Raw genomic sequence first — 13,810 nt, 5'->3', positions numbered from 1 at the left:
GTATGCTAGAGAAATTTTTTAAATTGGTTTATCTATCATTGGATCAATGGTTTTGTGAAGTTTGACAGGTTTGTCGTAATCCAAAACCACTTGTTTAAGTAAATCTATTGAACGGTTTGTGGTAACCCAAAACCACTTATTTAGGTGAAAAACCTAAAAGTCTTGAAGGGTTTGTGGTAAACCAAAACCACTTGTTTGGGTGAAAGATCCTAAAGCATTTTTTTCCAAAGAGTTTGTGGTAAGCTAAAACCACTTAACAAGAGAAATGAATTTTCTATGTTGTAAATGGGTACCTCAAAAGGCTTAATGCTGGGACCTATCATGTTTAAATTTCTTATTGTAATTTCTCCCACTGAAAGAGTCTTTAGTGGTAGAAATTAAGGGAGGATGTTAGAAGTAGTCAAACCCATGTGGCTGGTTAGTTACAACAAAACTGTCAGTCTGTCATACTTCCAGCCATTGACTATTAGTGCTGTCAAAATAATACCAGATCCTCTGCAATGTATGAGGAAGTTAGTTTATTTTCAACATGAATTGAGGGAAGCTCTACAAACCTATAGGTGTTGGAAGTCTCTATAAATAGAGAGAAATTGTAACACATTGTGTGCATTCAGATTAATGAAATAATTTTGTTATCTGCTGTCACCATGTTTCTTTATAATTTTAATTTTCAATGATATGTATAAATAGATAAATTTATATAAAAAATTAAGTCAATTATTCACTTGCATAATGCTCATACTTGTGTCCCCTGTGTTAATTTCAATTATTGTCAAGTAGCCTTTCGCTATAAAATGGCACGTCGGCTGAGAGACGTGAAAGATAGGACGGGGTCCATCATGGCAGATGCGGCGGAGTTGAAATTTGTTGGGGATCTCATTCATCCAGACCAATTACCCTCAGCAAGTACATCTGGTGGGAATGTAAAGTGGAGGGGAGCAAGCCTCATTGAGAGCGAGGCAAGACCAGTGGCCATTGACTCCAAAGTCCAAAAAGTCGTTCATCTTCTGGAAGATACAGCCGCCTCTCCTATCGTTGCCGTCGTTGGTATGGGCGGCTCCGGGAAAACATTTCTCATGAAAAATGTTTTCAGCAGAGTGAAGGATAAGTTTGAGAAGTCTGTGTGGCTTACTGTCTCTCAGACTTATTCCCTTAGAAGGCTGCAAGCTGACTTGGCCTCCGAAATAAAAGATTTGAATGAGATTGTTGATGGGAAAGTGAGTGAGGTCCAAGCAGCCAAATTGATTCATGACAAACTTTTAGCAAGCAAAACTTGTCTTGTGGTGCTGGATGATGTGTGGAGGGCAACTGGGCAGGATGACTTGATCTATGCACTTGGCCTTCCAATGGGGAATAATAATAATTGCAGTACACAATGCAGAGTTGTGGTGACAACAAGAAGCAGATTTGAGTGCCGCGATCTGGACGCCCGTGTTTATGAGATGCAGCTTTTGTCAGAAGAAGAGAGTTGGGAGCTCTTTTGTGCTCATGCGTTCCCTGACTGCCCTCAAAATCAGCCGCCAAAGCCATTTGAGTCGATGGCTCGCGAAATTGAAAGGGAATGTGGGAGATTGCCCTTGGCCGTTAAAATATTGGGAGCGTCTCTCAAAGGCAAGAGATTGACAAGCGATCCAAAATGAGGCAGCTCAGAGCATTATCTCATGCTGAGGATCCAGTCATGCAGATTCTCAAGTTGAGTCATGATTCTCTCCCTCCTCATCTTAAGCAGTGTTTTCATTTCTTTCTTTCTTTGCTGAGGACGAGCAAATACATTCCGAATATCTCATAAATCTGTGGGCAGCAGAAGGACATATTCCTCAAGGAGATGACACGCTAGATATTGGATGGGACTATATATATGTCATCTCCATAGTCTCTGTTTGCTCGAGAGACAACCTTTCCATTATTATGATAATGATTTTTGTGGTACTAAGGTAGATACAAGGTGCAAATTACATGATCTAGTGCTTGATTTGGCCATGAGTATATCAAGAGAGAGTAAATGTGCATTTAGTGCAGAGGAAGCCTTGAAGAGAGGTCCAACCAGGGTTTTAATGGTCAAGAAAAGAGTAGGGGATGATGATGTAGATGCAATGGCAAGTGATAGGGCATATTGTGCATCATGTCTTCACACTTTATCTCTCTTAAAACAGCGGCATTCATAATATTCTAACAACTTTGCTTAGCGGTGTCAGAGTAGTGCGCATTTTTTACTTGAGTAATACAGATATCTCATCACTGCCTGCTTGTGTTGAAAATTTGAAGCTCCTTAGATTTTCGAATTTGAGTTGGACAAACATTATTGAGGTTCCAGCATGTGTAAGAAGTAACAAGAGTCTTCGTTTTCTTGATATTTCTTGGTGCTTTAGTCTAAAAGAATTGCCAAACTGGATTGGTGAACTGGACTATCTACAACATCTGGACATAACTGAATTGTATCCATTCCCAAGGGAATATCGAGAGTTGTCTCTTTAAGGGTACTTAGGTCATCTAGCTGCATTAACCTATCAGTTGAAGACGATTGACTCTTAAAGCTGGAACATTTGGTCAATTTGGTCAACCTTTGTGAAGTGCACATACGTATTTATCACGATGCTCAATTGAAAAGTATAGAATATGGGATCCTTGCCAGCTTGGTGAAGATGCGTATTTTGAAACTATACCATAGTCTTAGATATGGCTATGATAGTCCTCCACCTCTATTAGAGAAGATGACAGCTATGAAAGATCTTCAAGTCCTTTCGTTAGTCAACTTTGCATTGCCAGATTGGATATGTGCCTTCTCAAATCTGATGACATTGTATTTAGACGGAAACCATTGTGCTGAATATCCACCACTAGAAACATTGCCCAACTTAATATGTTTGCGTTTAATGCACAACGCAAATTGCAAGGTATTGCCAAAAGGGTTTTGGAAACCAAGGGTATTCCCGCAGCTATGCTTTCTTCAAATTTATTTTTTTGATGAGTTAGAAGAGTTGTCAGAAACAGAGATAGAGGAAGGAGCAATGCAACACCCAGAGACACTACAAGTAAGCTGGTGTTCCAATCTAAAGAGAGTTCTGAGTGGATTGAAGCTGCTGAAAAGTTTGAAACAATGCACGTTTCACATTTCAGTACACTGGAGTGACACATTTCTTTGAAAAAGGTGGGGAATAATCTAATAAAATGAAAGCCAATAACCCTAATCTCATAATTAGGACATAATGAGGTTGTGGGGTTGGCAGACAATTTCTTTATATAGTATACATATCAAATTATTTTGATAAGTCTAGTATATATATGAAAAAATAATTTTTTTAATAGAATGTTCAAATTTATAAATATAGATAATTTAAATGACATTTTAAAGTTTATAAAATAAAGATATTGAGAATGAAGATATGTATATATAGATACATTTATATAGAAAACTAAGTAAATTATTTACAAAGAGGTTCACACTATATAATCCATAAAATCAAGTAATTAATAAACACAACTTAATGTAAATAATGTTATATTTTTTCTTATGTTAATATTTATAAAATTAAACTAATCTAGTTCTCATTATGACTTGACTTTTCTAAAATACTATGATATTATTTTCCTTTTAAATCCACCTATATTTTTATACATGTAAATTAGACACCTCAAGTAAAATTTGTAAAATAATTATTATAATTTTTAATAGAGAAAAAGTTAACATTGACAAAAAAATTTATTTACAAATTAAAATTAAAATTTATATGCAAATCTAATTTTATTAATGTTTGTGATATTACAAATTTTATTGGTGATAAAGTTTGATTTCTAAGAAAAAAATATTTTATAATTTTTTTTTTTGTTTATGCAAATGAATCAAGGATATTGAAATATCTATTTGCAAAAATTTCAAAGTGATCGATGGTATGATACATCAAATAGATTTTTTTTTGTGTATTTTCTAAATCTCTTTCACGTTAGAGTGTTTCAAAGTTTGCATTAACACAAATAAATTTCTATTTATAGTTATTCTAAATGAATAATTTATGATAGAGAGTAGATATTTCTTTTTGTGTGATCTAAGATATCTAGATATTTTCATGTTAATTTAATGTTTGTATTGCGTTATTAATCTTAGTTAATTATATTAATTTTTTGTTTATAATTTTTTAATATTTTTTAATTATATATTAGTGTTATTAGAAAATACATTAGAAAATATTAGAAATTATTAAAAAAAATTAGTCTAGAATATTAGAAAATTATTAATTTAACATTAGGAAACAAATATAGAAAATAATAGTGTTAAATTAGATAAATATTAGAAATTACTTTAGAAAATATTTTAAAATGTTAATCTAGAATATTAGAAATATGTTAGTATAACATTAGGAAATTTTTTAAGAAAAATATTTTTCTTATTAGAAAATTATTTAAAATATATATTAGAAAATATTAGAAAAACATAAGAAAATATTTTTTAAAATATTAGTCTAAAAAATTAGAAAATGTTTGAAAAATATAAGAAAATATTTTAAAAACATTACAAAATATTAGAAAAACATTAAGAAAATTTTAAAAATAATAGTCTAGAATATTTGAATTTTTTTAGAAAATATTTAAAATATGTTAATTTAGAATATTAGAAAAATATTAGCATAACATTAACGAAACAAATTTAGAAAAATATTAGAAAAAAATTAGCAAATATTAGAAAAAATTACAAAATATTAGAAAAACATTTGAAAATATTTTTTAAAATATTAGAATAGAAAAATATAAAATACTATAAATTATTCGCAAATAATAAAAAATATTATTATACAATAGGAGAAAATATTAGAAAAAAATTATAAAATATTAAAAAAAAATTATCACTAATATTAGAAAAATATTTTATAATATTATGAAACAAATTTAGAAAATATTTGTTCTATTAGAAAAATATTAGAAAAAAAATAGAAAAAATGATAGAAAATTTTAGAAAATATTAATTTTTTTACTACAATATTATAAAATATTAAAAAAGCATAAGAAAATTAAAAAAAAATTATTCTAGAATATTTGAAAATTATTAATTTAAGATTAGGAAGAAAATTTAGAAAACAATTAGTATTTAATATTAGAAAACATAAAATAATAAGTTTAAAAGTCTAACCCTAACCCTAACCCCATATATAACCATTGTTCTAATCTTAACCCTAACCCTAGACGAAACCCTAACTCTAACTCTAGCTTAAGCTCAAACTCAAACTCGAACCCTAACTCTAACCCTAATTTTAACCCTAACCCTAACCCTAATCATAACTCTATCACTGACCCTAACCTAAACTGTAACTCTAACTATAACTCGAAACATAGCTCTAATCCTAACTCTAATTGTAACCTAACTAGGTAATGAGCTAACCCTAACTCTAATTTTAACTCAAACTCAAACCCTAACTAGATAACCCTAACCCTAACCCTAACCCTAGTCCTAACTCTATCTCTAATCATAACAATAATCATAATCTTATCTCTAATTCCACCCCTAACCCTAACCTTAGAACCCTATATATAACCTAGGTAGTTCTATAACCCTAATTCTAATCCTAATTATAACTCTAACTCTAGCTCAAACCTTAACTAGCTCTAACTCTAACTTGAACCCTAATTATAAAGTTGTAATTACATAATAATAACCCTAATTTGCTAACCCAAACTTTAACTATACCCCTATTGTTAACCCTAGAACTCTAATTTTAATTATTAACCCTAACCATAAGCCAAACCTAACTTTAACTAACTCTAACTCTAACTCTAACTCTAACTCTAACTCTAACTCTAACCCTAACTCTAACCCTAATCTAACTAGGTAACCCTAACCCTTACTCTAATTCCACCCCTAACCCTAACCCTAACGTTCTATATATAACCCTAGTTATATAACCTAATTATAATCTTAATTTTATAACTCTAACTCTAACTTCATAGCTTGAACCCTAACTAGCTCTAACTCTAACATGAATCCTAATTATATAACTGTAATTGCAACCCTAACTATAATGCTAACCCAAACTTTAACTCTATCACTAATGTTAACCCTAGAACTATAATTCTAATTCTTAGCCCTAACCCTAACCCTAGCCCTAAGACAAAGCCTAACTCTAATTCTAGGTCTAAAACTCAAACTCAAGCCCTAACTCTAACCCTAATCTAAGCCTAACCCTAACTCTACCTCTAACCTAAAACCTAACACTAATTCCACCCCTAACCCTAACGAGCTATATATAGCCCTAGTTTTGTAACCTTAATTATAATCTTAATTTTATAACTCTAACTCTAACTAGATATCTTGAACCCTAACTACCTCTAACTCTAACTTGAACCCTAATTATATAACTCTAATTGTAACCCTAACCGTAATGCTAACACAAACTTTAACTATATCCCTATTGTTAACCTTAGAACTATAATTCTAATTATTAACCCTAACTCTAACCCTAAACCAAATCCTAAATCTAACTCTAGCTCTAGAACTCAAACTCAAACCCTAATCTAACCCTAACTTAATCTCTAACCCTAACCCTAACTTTGATCCACCCTTAACCTTAACCCTAACAGGCTATATATATAACCCTAGTTCTATAACCCTAACTATAATCTTAATTTTATAACTCTAAGTCTAGTTGGATAGCTTGGACCCTAACTAGCTCTAACTCTAACTCGAACCCTAATTATATAACTCTTATTATAACCCTAACCATAAAGCTAACCCAAACTTTAACTTTACCAAACTATTGTTAACCCTAGAACTATAATGCTAATTCTTAACCCTAATTATAAATCTAACCCTAACTCTAAACCTAATCTACCACAAACTATAACTCAAACTCTAATCTAGTTCAAACCCTAACCCTAATGAGCTCTCTTTCTCATGTATGATATATTGATGTGAAGATTAGATGATTTATGATTTGTATCTTTTAAATATAAATTTGTGTACTAGATTACATACATGTTATGTGCATTTACAATATATATTAGCTCGATCATTGCATGTATGACTTCACCTGATCAGCCTCAGTGTATTGAGGCTCTTGTTGTGACTCCTACTAGTGCAGCTCCTATTGTGGCTCGTATTGTGACTCATGGTGTAGTTTGTGGTGTTGCTTGTGGTGCCACTGATGATGGGGCTCATGGTGTGGCTCGTTGTAGGGCTCGTGGTGGGGCTCGTGCTACACCACTTGGTGCAACTCCTACTGAAAGTCCTATTGTGGCTCTTGCTATGACACCTCCATGGATTGATATTGATGCACTATTTTCATTCGTAGAGTAGAAGGTTACTAGATTAAAGCAATCTATACTCTCCTCCAATGATGGTGTATATAGATAGATCTGTGCAACCATATGTAAGAGTTTACAAGATTTTAGTACTAGATTTAGAGAACATCATTCTTTTACCCTTGATGTATCAGTTTCCATATCTAGGGAGCTTAGAGCTGATATTTTGGGAGATGCATCTTTCGATGAGGTCACCAAAAGGAGCTCAAAAGAAGAGAGCTTGAAAAAGGAGACCAAGTTTCCTAGTCAATGGGAGCCAAGTTACTCGGCTCAAACACAAGCCAAGTAATGCAGGGAGAAACAAAAATGTTCCAGAAAATGCATAAAAGAGTTAATGGTTTCTCTTCTTCTTTCCAAAACTACTAACATGCATAACGAAAAGTACCAATGGAGACAAGATCACAAAAAAATAGATTTGAGACTTTCAAGTATGCTTGCTTGTTTCCTATTAACTAAGTCAAATTGATACAAATATGGAGAGTAAACTATAAACCCTAGAAGAACAAAGTATCTAAATACTTAAATCAGACTTACAACAACTTATGGTTGGATACAATAAGCCTGAAGAAAACACTACTCATACAAGACAAAACTTCAGTTCTACAAAACTCAGAAGGTTAGTCACTCATGGTGCTATTACACTTTGATGAATTGGTTTTTCTACTGCTGCTCTATTGAACTTGTTTGACTCTTAAAATGTCTAGATCTAACTTATAGCATAAAGGAGCATTCCCCCCTTTTGTCTTTTGTTGTCCACACAAAATCTCCCTCCCATTTTCAAATTCAAACTAACCTACCATATTTAATGTTTCTGACTATTGCAGTTATAAAGTATTTTGATGGGTAGATGTATTCAAGTGTAACGCCCCACTTGGGAACCCAAGAGAAATAAACCTAACATGTTACAATGTTTACCGAACTATTTTTAAAAAAAAAGTTTAAACATCATCAAGATAACATTAATGTGGAAGCAATAAGAACATACACATCAAATACACATTTGAAATTATAAATACAGTTTCAATTCCTCAAGGGTTCCTTCATGTTGAGTCACATTTAATAATTTAAATCAATTAGTTTAAGTTCCAAGTACAATGTCTCAAGATCATAAAGAAATAATAGATACATAATCGCATAAGCAAAGCATAAGTATATCTAATATAATGAAAGTACATCCACTAAATAACATCCACTACACATGTTGCAGGGTATTTGAAAATAGATACAATAAATCAGAATACATGATAACATATATACATCATCTGAAAAGAAGTCTCTAAGATAAGAAATAAGAATGATAAAGGTACATCTTCTGCAATGAACATCCAATAGCTGGCAATATGAGGGGAACCCAAATGGTAAGAAGACACTACCTCCCGACCACGTGGTTACCTAGTCAAGCTTCCACTCCCATCGTGCAGGGAAGATAATGAACAATCCACATACGGCTAATCAAACATAAAACATTCCTATGCAAGGTACCCCCTAATAGCCAAAACTACCTCAAAGGTAACACATGCTACTCAAGAAGATAAAATAATCCAAAAGTAAGAACTCTCAATCCAATACCAACTCCACATAACCAAACATAATACACGAACCAAGTATAACCCAAATACCAAGATCATAAGATAAAGTCAATGAAAGATAATCAGCTCAAGTCAAAAGCCACATGTCAAAAGTACAATATCCATGAATCACCAATCATCATCAATGAAATTAATAACCACAATAAACACATCCAACAATAAGTACACCACATCCAACAATAAGTACACCATCAGAGGTACACAAAACCTACAGAGAAAACTCAGGCTACATACTAGGGATTGTCATCACATGGCTACTTGAGTTACCCTAGACTGATCTCTTAATAGACCTCGGACCCTCAAGCGTTGAGTTACCTTGGACTGGTTACTCTGAACCCTGGACCCTCAACATGACACATGTGGAAACGAAAAAGCCCTCTCAAAAAGACGAGACAATCATCCCATTCCCATCCTTAGTCTATACAAGCACTCAAGGCATGGGTGGATCAAATATCTCTAACTTATCTGTTTAGTGTGTTTCCCCCCAAACAATTTTTAATTACTAGATTATCACTTATTACATAAATTTCATTAGGTTACCCTGGCACTGACCACTTTGGGTCCCGGACCCCTATTGCAAGCCACTCCCAAGTCACGTACCTAGACAACCTCTCCTAAGCACATAAAAAACACAGTTGTGTCCCATACCACAACACTCATAATGATCAAACTCGGTTCCTTAATAGGCAACCTGATAATAAATGCTCCACAAGTAAATCTCATAAATATAATCTCAATTTGAATCACAAAACACATCATGACATCCAGCCACATAAATAGTATAAAATAAATTTAGAAAAACCTTTGGTGTACATCCTAAACTGATCAACAACTAATCGACTCCAAAATCCAAAAGCATAGATAGTACAAGAAACATCACAATTTCATAGTTAAAATACATAATTGGATTACAAGTAAAGTTTTAGTGTATGTTACAAGTTATAAGATTCTCCATTTATTCCATCCAATAACCCATTCATTTATTTAGTTAATAACGACTTATTGATTTTAAATAGAATAACTATAATTTTATAAAAAATCAATATTGTTAATTATTAACAATAACAATTAAGTAAGTTTTAAACTCCATTAAATTAACTTCCATTCTTAATTAAATTAAATTAAATTATCTTAATTAAATCAATTAATAATTATATCCATACTCACATAAATTAACAATTAGCATTATAAATTACTTATTAGTAATAAACAATTATTAAACAAAACTATTGAAAAAGAAGAATTTTTAATTAATAATATTTATTAATTATTAAATTTATTAAATTAGTATTTGTAAATTAATTAATAAATATTAATAAACATTATAAATCAAAATAATAATTAAAAGTTTATATATATTTAAAAAGACTATTAACATAGTACTTTAATGAAAATATTAATAAAATATTAATAAAACTTTAAAAGTATCCTATTTATAGTAATAGGCCGCCGATCCAAATATGGTTAAGTGGGGCACATTTTTTTTTAAATTTAATTTGTTTGTTGTTAAAAACTTTTATAAAATTAATGTTAATCAATATTAAAATCAAACTCTCTAACACTCATAAATTGGAAGAAGGTGATTAGCTGTATTTTTTCTACCAATAGCCGCCAACTTATTAATGGTGCCACGTGATTTAAAATTACAGGCAACCACACTCGTATGCACGGCTTTAACAACCACGTAGAAGGTAAGGGGTCATTTTTTAATATATGTTTTTTTTTTACAATTTTTTTTCATAAATTAAAACTTTTAAAACAAACACCCCCATTGCAATTGCATATAAATATATGTATCATATTATTTTTAGATTTATCTAAAGTTCAACATAAATTATATATTATCACCCTTTTAACATATGTATTTTAATTTTAATTTTATTAAAAATTAATAAAATTAATTCAAACATTATTGTTTTATTATATATATTTTTAACAATATTTACAAATTTAGTCTAATAGGATAAACAAGTTTAGCCAATCAAATTTCTAATTTAAAATTTTCTTTTAAATCTCAAACCTTTCCTAGATTTAACTACGATTTTCTTTCACCTGTAGAAGAGGTTTCGGATGGAATTATTTTTCTTTCAATCTAATCATACATACAAGATACAATACAATTATCCTAGATACAGAACACGAAGCGATAGATTCATGCAAGAAAACCTAGAGAAATTGATTTCAGCAAACACGAAGAAGACAGGATCATCTAAAATTCTAATTGGATGAATGAAAACTCAAGAACTTACCTGGTTCTGATGCTAAACTCTAACAGCTAGATGAAAATTTCTACTGCAAGCAAAATCCTTTGAACCACGAAAAAATTTCCTTCTTTTCCAAACCCTCCGAGCTGCTCTCCAAAACTTGTGTGTGCCTTGAAACCTGTGTCTCCCATAATGACCCGAAAAAAAATGCTCTAATATAGAATCTAATTACCTTTTTAGGGTTTCTATCACCACCAATCTAAAATTATAATTATTTTATTTAATTAATTCTTTCATGCACAATTAATTTTTTTTTAATTAAAATATTATTTTATTATTCCTTTCATGCACTTTAAGTGAATTATTAAATTATTTTATTTAATTTCCACTTGACTTCGCTTTAATTAATTTATTAACTTTTTAAATCTCATGCGCACTTTAAAATATCTTTATAAGTTCACATATTTTATCTTTTTAATTAATTTCATATATTTTAATCTCATGCACGCAACATGCGAACTTAAATCTTTTTCATAAATTAATATCTTTTCACTTCTTAATTTATTTTTGAGCATTTAATTTGATAAATATTTATTAACTTAAATAACAATAATATTTAGCACTTATTTAAAAATGAACTCTAAATATATTATTAGTTAATTAAATAAATACTATCACGTTCTAAATTTATTCTTAAAACTTTTATCTTCAAATTCAATTCTTTTTACTTAATTAATTTCTCAATTAATTAAATATAATTAAATATTTGAAATGCCATAATAATTTTCCATTAAATTAAATCATTAATTTAATCTTTTAATTAGACTTAATTAATAGAAATTCATCAAAGACTCATAAAACAACAGATGCACAAAATACTCATGGGTCTTAAAAAGGGTAGACAGTCTATTATGAGTCCTCCTTGCAGGACAAGTATTATAGGCTATGGCTAGGATTGGACTTGATCATTATCTTCCCATTCTCACCATTTGAGTATTTGTAATAGGGCTTGCTCAACCTAGCAATTCAGGAAAGTTGATGCCCGATACTTGCATCCTGCATAAAAGACGAGCATGTACATGTATCTAATATATATATATATATATATATATATATATATATATATATATATATATATATATATATATATATATATATATATATATATATATATATATATATATATATATATATATATATATATATATATAAACTAAATAGGCAATGGCAGGGAGTGGTTCATCGTGTAGATCTCGACTTGCAGGTGACTACGACTCCCTCCCTTAACCACATCAAACACGCCACACAGAAAGATAAAATAAACATGCACACCATACACATGCAAGTATGGGGTAAGTATCATAAAAATCACAAGTCTAATATCAAATGCGTACATATAATAATGCATCTCTATCAATACAACATAATTATCATTAAAGACATCATGTTAACATTTTTATAAAAGAAACCACATTTACTAATTAGGAATCATCAAAACATCATTAACAACATGTGAAATGAAAACAACTAAGAAATTATAATAGATATGTTTGTAATTCAAGACATGAAATAATATCAGAATATTATAAATCCAGTATCTCTAAAACTGATATATGCATAAAATTGGCCTAAGAGAATTTGACAATGACAACAGAAATGCGATCTAGGGGCAGGCACTACATGGAGGCTCACCAGACAACATCAAACAATTAATATTCCAACATTGAGGTGATAAATTTTTAGTTATATTTAGTGATCATTTCAAATATTTCACAAGATTTTATGTTTTTTTGTAGGTCATGCTCAAAGATAATTTTTAGTTTTTAGTGCCCAAGGTATTTATTCAATTTTCACATAGGTAAGCATGCATGTCAATAGAATATTATCAACTACACCTTCCACCTAATCTAGGGTAGGAGTTGGCTATACAAAAGATAAATTTCTCCTCTCCAAGCACCATGCATAGTCCATTCTCTCATTTTCCATATCATACATGCTTTTCCCATCACTTATGTATTATAGGGTGTTTGTAGTCATGCCACCTTTCCAAAATCATCCATTATGTAATTTATGTTTATTAGTATTGTAGTTACAAAATGATGGAGCATGATTTATATTTTATTCAAAATAATATGTCTTCTTATATAAACATATTCAAGTCAACTAATTCTATTTATTTAACTCTACATTGGTTTAATTAAATACACAATTTAGAATATTCTTATTGGCTCATTTTCAATAGGAATAGATTAAAAATAATGTGTTTTACACTTACACAATAAGTTAAAATAATGTTATTGATGTATAAATTTGTTAAATGTCTAATTTTAGATATATATATATATATATATATATATATATTTTAATGTAAATTTAAAAGCATTAGAAATGAAAAAAATGATAAAGAAGTTGAATAGTTTGAACTTGAAGTTGAGAAGTTGCTATAGTTGCCACTTTTCCTGGACTAGCTAAGCATCACTATCATCAAAATCCTCCTCATTTATTACATAGGACATTTCATTGTTCATTGTTTTTTCTTCAGATTCACTATCAGTGTTAGTATGCATGTCAAAGTCAACATCATCTTCATTGCTTCCAATATTAAGACATGAACCATTGCCACTACCACTGCCACTGCCACTGCCACTACCATTGTCACTACCGCCACTACTGCCACTGCCACTGCCACTTGGGTTTGAAATGTTGGCTATCCCTCTTCTTTGACATTGG

The 13,810-nt window shown here is 30.6% G+C and overlaps 1 pseudogene; it reads left to right on the top strand.

Annotated features, from left to right (window-relative positions):
- Positions 1 to 408: 408 nt before the first annotated feature.
- Positions 409 to 3,207, top strand: LOC149578175 (putative disease resistance protein RGA3; annotated as a pseudogene).
- Positions 3,208 to 13,810: the final 10,603 nt, after the last annotated feature.

This window comes from Cupressus sempervirens, chromosome 1, assembly GCF_028749045.1.
Source record: "Cupressus sempervirens isolate cs-2001-9-10 chromosome 1, ASM2874904v1, whole genome shotgun sequence".
NCBI lineage: Eukaryota > Viridiplantae > Streptophyta > Pinopsida > Cupressales > Cupressaceae > Cupressus > Cupressus sempervirens.
The sequence above is the reverse complement of the archived record's forward strand: the minus strand, read 5'-3'. Positions and strand labels throughout refer to the sequence as shown.